The sequence below is a fragment of the Myxocyprinus asiaticus genome, chromosome 3 (genome assembly GCF_019703515.2).
Source record: "Myxocyprinus asiaticus isolate MX2 ecotype Aquarium Trade chromosome 3, UBuf_Myxa_2, whole genome shotgun sequence".
Classification (NCBI taxonomy): domain Eukaryota; kingdom Metazoa; phylum Chordata; class Actinopteri; order Cypriniformes; family Catostomidae; genus Myxocyprinus; species Myxocyprinus asiaticus.
In genome coordinates, this window is record NC_059346.1 from 7,981,242 (window position 1) to 7,987,241 (window position 6,000).

The following is a 6,000-nucleotide window of genomic DNA, read 5'->3' on the forward strand; positions in this document are numbered from 1 at the left end:
TCACATGACCAGGAACACATGACATGAAACAGGAACTAAACTTTTCAAAATAAATGACATGAAAAACATGAATCAACAAAATACACATGACACACACACACACACACACACACACACACACACACACACACATATATATATATATATATATATATATATATATATATATATATATATATATATATATATATATATATATATATATATATATATATAAAGAAAAGAGTGAAGGGAGACAGGAGAGAGAGGGAAAAAAAAGGATCCCGGGGCTCGCTGGCTCTGGCAGGCGTCCTGGAGATGCTGGGCGAAGGCAAATGGGCAGCCGTGCTCTCCAAGGGTCAGCGAGCGGAAGCTTTTGCGCTGTTGCTCTGGTGTCTGGCACGACCTATTGCAAGATGGCTTTGTTTAAATCTGCATATGCCAGGAGGTTCTCTGCTGGTAACTGCTGATGGGCCTCCCCGGACAAAAGTGGTAACAAGCGGACTGCCCACTGGGTGCTCGGCCAAATGCATGCCCCCGCCGTCCAATCAAAGAGCTCCAGGAAGGCCTCAGATTCATTTATGGGGCCCCATCTTTATGAGCTGAACATGGGGCAGGGTGGTCACGAGGGCAGCGATCCTGGGGCAGCAATCTCCTGAGCACTTGCCGGTTCTCCCCTTGGGCCTGGAGGAGCACGATGAACCGTTGCTCCTGCTCTGTGTGCAACTCAAGGAGGGCCTGATGCTGTGACTGGTGGATGCTGGCAAGGGTCTTGAACACATCCTCTAGAGGTGAGGTATCCATGGTGGCGTTCTTCCTCCTTAATCTCGGGTTTCTGCACCAATATAACAAGTTCGAGGTGAAAGTGTTAGGAGGAAGCGGGAGATGGCAAAATCCAGCACAAAAAGGTATTTTATTTTACAACAAAAAACCTCGCTTTTCAGCTTCATAAACATACGCAGTCAGCTTCATGTCTCTCTCTCCCCCCACTGGCGTCTGGCTCGCTGTTAAATCCATCTCCATCTCTCACTGCAATGACAAACTGCTGTTAGAGAAAATCATTGACAGGTGATGATCCTTACCGTTTTCATCTCCCAATCTTGCTCTCCATTCACAAGCTGGCGCTTGACCACACCCTCACCACCACATGCTGTATTAAAGGTAAATGCATTAATCAGGATTAAGAAAAAATTATGTTAACTTTTTTAATGAATTGCAAGCATTAACGCATTAATTTTGACAGCTCTATTAAATGTATTTTATACATTTAATAAATAGTATCATTCATTTGTTTAGTAATGGCTATAAATTAAAATACAAAAACAGAATAAATCAGATGCCATTAAAAAAAATTTTTTATACCACTACACTTCACGCGTAAAATCAATTTTTTATGACAAACTCTCCTTTGGCTGACTTTTTGTGCTTGTCACATTATATTTAGTATCGATAGTATGTGAATAACGACTCAGAGCTTGTTTCTCTCCACACATGGCCTAATCTGTATTTTGCCATTTACATGCAAGTACCAGCTTTACAGGTCACATACAGAGGTTACGCTACAAATATCTGACAGACTTAGTTGCAAAATTTCCATCATGGTCTATTTTTATCTGTCATATTAGTATAAATTTCCCTGATATTTAGTATATTTAAGGTTGTTTCAGTATAGTCAACATTTTCAGTTAAAAAGACAAGCCAAAAGAAGACAAAGCCAAATCGCAGACATTTTTTGCCAATTCTGTAATCCCGGTTGGATGCTTTTTTCAGTTCCAAAAATAGAGGATGTATGGTCACCCTACCCAACATAGTCTCATGGCAACAAAATTGTATGGCTTGTATCATAAGAAAAGGGTACTTTTATTCCCATAAAGACCAATCAATCCACAAACAGTTTTTTAAATCGATACAATACAGGCATCAAATTTTAGCTAGCCTCCTATTGATCACTTTATTTTAAGAAAGGAAATGTCTGTGATTGAATTTGGTTACTCGTTCTATATTTATTACAGTATGCAATACAAATGACTGAGGCATGTAATTTATCTATTAGTTAGGTTTAGGGGTTAGATTTTATGGTTAGGTTTATGTTTGGGTTCGGGGTTAAACTTAGGACTAATTGTAAGATTGTTCATTCAAAACCCCAAGGATTGTTTTCTTATTTAAATCATGGATTGGTTTAGGTTTAGGTTTGAGTTAAGAGTTAGACTTAGGAAAAATCATATCATTGTTCGCTGATTTGTTTATTTTTCGTTTTATGAGACCAGGTAGGAATTACCACCAAAACTTTGTTTTGTTTTTTCTGCTGCAGAGGCATCGCATGACATGCAAATAATGCAAGCTGCTCGCCAAAGAAAATGTATTTGGAAAAACACCTTATTATAAGTGTGAGACAAGGAGTATGCAAAACTGCAAAATATATGTCATAAATAGCAGCTCACTTTGGAAAGCGCTTTCACATCAAGCAAGAAAACCAAAACTCTCAAGTCCGCACCAAAATGTTTAACGTAAAAGCACTCTAAGTCTTTTGATATTCTTTGATTGGCTCTTTCTTTTGAACTTTACTCTTAATACGTGTATATACAGGACTTATTTAATTATGCCCTTTGAGGCCTATTAATTCTTTAATGAACATATGCTGTTAATTAACTCCGCCCCACTTGGTTTTTGCAATTTTCTAAATCCACTAGATTTCCTAGAAGCCCTCTGGGTCATGTTTGCCAAACATCTAAGGATAAGATTCAATGTTGAACTCTAATGTTGAAGTCAACTCTATTATAAGCTCTTTTATCATCTTTTTTTTTTTTTTTTTTAAGTTGCCATTGGCTGGTCTAGCTAATTCATTAGTACTTAATGGAGCCATCAAGCACAGCCAATAAACTACATACGTAAGTGAGCCTTGGGGATACTGCTCACAATTGTCCTTGGTGCAATGGTTTTTTGATTATGCTCATAAATTGACATTTTTATTCAATATAAATGTATTCACTCACATCATATGTGGGCTTGATGGTGTTTTCGATGAAGTTCAACACTGTCTGAGGATCTGTAAAATTCTGTTCACTTCCACCAGCCAATGTAACTCAAAATAACCAAGCATATCGAAAACCAGAGCGGTGCTTCTGGAATGCTCTGCAGGTGTTTTAAAATCAGGTAAAATGGGTTTGGGGTGGGAATCATCAGAAAACTGGTTATTCAACATTACATCGATATCTGGGTTGCAATATGATAACATTACATTTCTTTATGTTTCATGTACTATATTGTAAATGATCAAAACTGATATATTCTAATCTTTTACTTATTTGTTTCTCATTCATCTTCATTGGACATTGGTGCTTTGTGCAATAACATTTCCTGCTTTACTTCATTATAGAGCCAAAGTATAGAACAGAGAGACATCAGTAAAAAAAAATAAAAAAAAATAAAAACAATGTGATGGCATAGCATACCTTGATTTCAGCATGTTTATCATAAAAACCCTTGCAGTCTAGCTGTACAGAGAATCTGTATGGACATCCTTACAAATTAAAAAATGTTATAGACTTACATTCTCAGCTTGTTCTGAATTTGGTTGACAATTATTTCAAATAGAAATAATTAAAGGGATACAGTATATCACCCAAAAATGACAATTCTCTCCTCATTTAATCACCGCATGTCATTCCAAACCCGTACAGCTTGCTTACAGAGAACACAAAAGGAGTCTTCGTCACCATGCACTTTCATTGTATGGAAAAAAATCAGTCCTTAACATTCTGTCCAACATCTTTTGTGTTCCACAGAAGAAAGAATGGTGAGTAAATGATAACAGAATTTTCATTTTTGAAAATCTCTTCAAGTGTTTGCTGACCTAATGTTGCACTATCAGTTTCGTCTTCTCACGTAAAGAATTTTCACTGTAAAATTGACATTATTACTGTTAAATTCTCAATACTATAAATACATTTCAGTTGAATTGAAAAGTTTCTTCTCATGTTTATACATGTATTATAACTCTAATAGTGGGCAGAAATAAGATATGCTGTCAACTTAATACAAAGTAAATATTTTCCAGATTATTATTTAATAATTTATTTTAGTTTTAGTACAATGACAATTTTAAAACCAATCATTTAATTGTGGAAACAACATGTTGTCTTTTAAATATTGTGCATACTATTTTTCTCACACAGAATAAACAGAATGATCTCACAGTGAAATCAGAAACAGTAGGCTGACTTTCCTTTAACTAAAATCGGTCTGTGCTTACTGAAATTCGAACTGCCCCCAGTGGCTAAAATGGTGAGTGTTGTTGGGAAAGGCGATGCAAAAATGTCTCATGGGATATGCCGCTTGTCAGTGAGTCGGCATAATGTGGCTGATCCTCTGCAGGAACTCTCGAAAACAACAAGCAGACTTCCCATGTGATCATGTTGCTATAAATGCAGCATGGTCTCATGATAATTATGTGACCATGGCAACATTTTTGCAAAATGAAATTACATGCCTTATTACACGTTTGGCTGCAGTTTCCCAGTGAAATATCCAGCGGGGGGCGCCAAAAGCGAGTTAAATGGTGTCGTTATCAGGCGAGGTTTTTAAGGTGAATATTATATAGAGGTTTTTATTAGTAAAACATACATTCCTAACCTAAAACTTGAAACTAAACCTAACCAACAGTGATAGTGACCAGTGACACAAAACAGGCATCCTTATTCCTTTATCCTTAAAAAAAAAAAAAAAAGAGAAAACAAAAGCAAATTTTCTGAAGCAACCACATCATCTCGTCTCACTTCTATGACACTCTCGTCTCACATGTGAGCTTGCCTGCTTGACTGGTCTCGAACCACGTCTTTCAAGTCCAAAGTCCAACACTCATCAGCATCAGGTGAGCTCCCGCGGAAACTAATCACAGTGGATTAAGTGTGAAAATGTAGCTGAGTCTGTGAAACACACTTTAAAACATATCATTTTTCAAATGATGAGTTAGAGTAAAACTGTTTCAATATGATGACATAGCAGTGTGTGAGTAAAAGTGCAAAAAGTTAGTGCTTTTAAAATCATCTGTTGTAGTTTGAAAAAAGTTTGGCTCTGCCTTCTTAGCCTCAGGTTTTTTCTCCTCAACCTGTTTTCTAGGTCCTCACACTTTTACTGCAGTCCTTCTATCTTAGTTTGCAACATAGCCACCGTGCCATCCAGTTGGGTCAGGACATCGCTAGCTTTCATCACAGAGACAGCTTTCAGCCTCTCATTGTGTGAGCAGGGTCGTAACTGTTGTTGCAACTCCCCATTTTACAGTGGCAACATCAGCCTGCAAACTACTAACTGCAGCTTCAATTGTGGCACAGATATCAGCTTTTAGTAATTGCACAATCTGTCTGAATATGTCCACGGTTTATCACCACCATTATGTAGGGAGCGTCGACACAACCTAGCCTCATAAAATAAACATAACTAGAATTAAATTTTTTGCAATCTGAGTTTTATGTGCCGTGTTCTATGTTTTACCGCAGCTTCCGGTTGAAATCAAAACTAAAGGCGCTACAACAACTGTGCGTATTATTCACTTTATAAACACTTATTTACATGTGCTGAAAGTTTGGTGCTTCTGCTTTTTTATGCTGTCTTGCTATAAATCACTGATTAGTAAGTACACAACATAACTTTATACTCTATGTCTCAACATGTTTTCCTTGTTTCAGAGTAACTGGTCTCAGTTATAAACAAAACACTGTAACAAAAAGCACATTATGAACATTCTTAACCTCACATTAAGCTGGCATGACACTAGTCGATTAGTGATTTTCAGGTGTTAGCATTAACATAATCACCAGGCAGGCAGAGGGAGACAATGCGTGCATTAGCCCTGCTGAATTAAAGGTTACAGCAGGGGTCGGCAGTGTGCCATTTTTTATTTTCCTGGTCAATGGCTGTGCCACCTGTCCTTTTGAACAAAATAAGTAAACATAGTTAATGTCACAAATTTGCTTATTTGATTATTGATCATGAAATTGTGTAGAATCTTAAATATTTCTTATA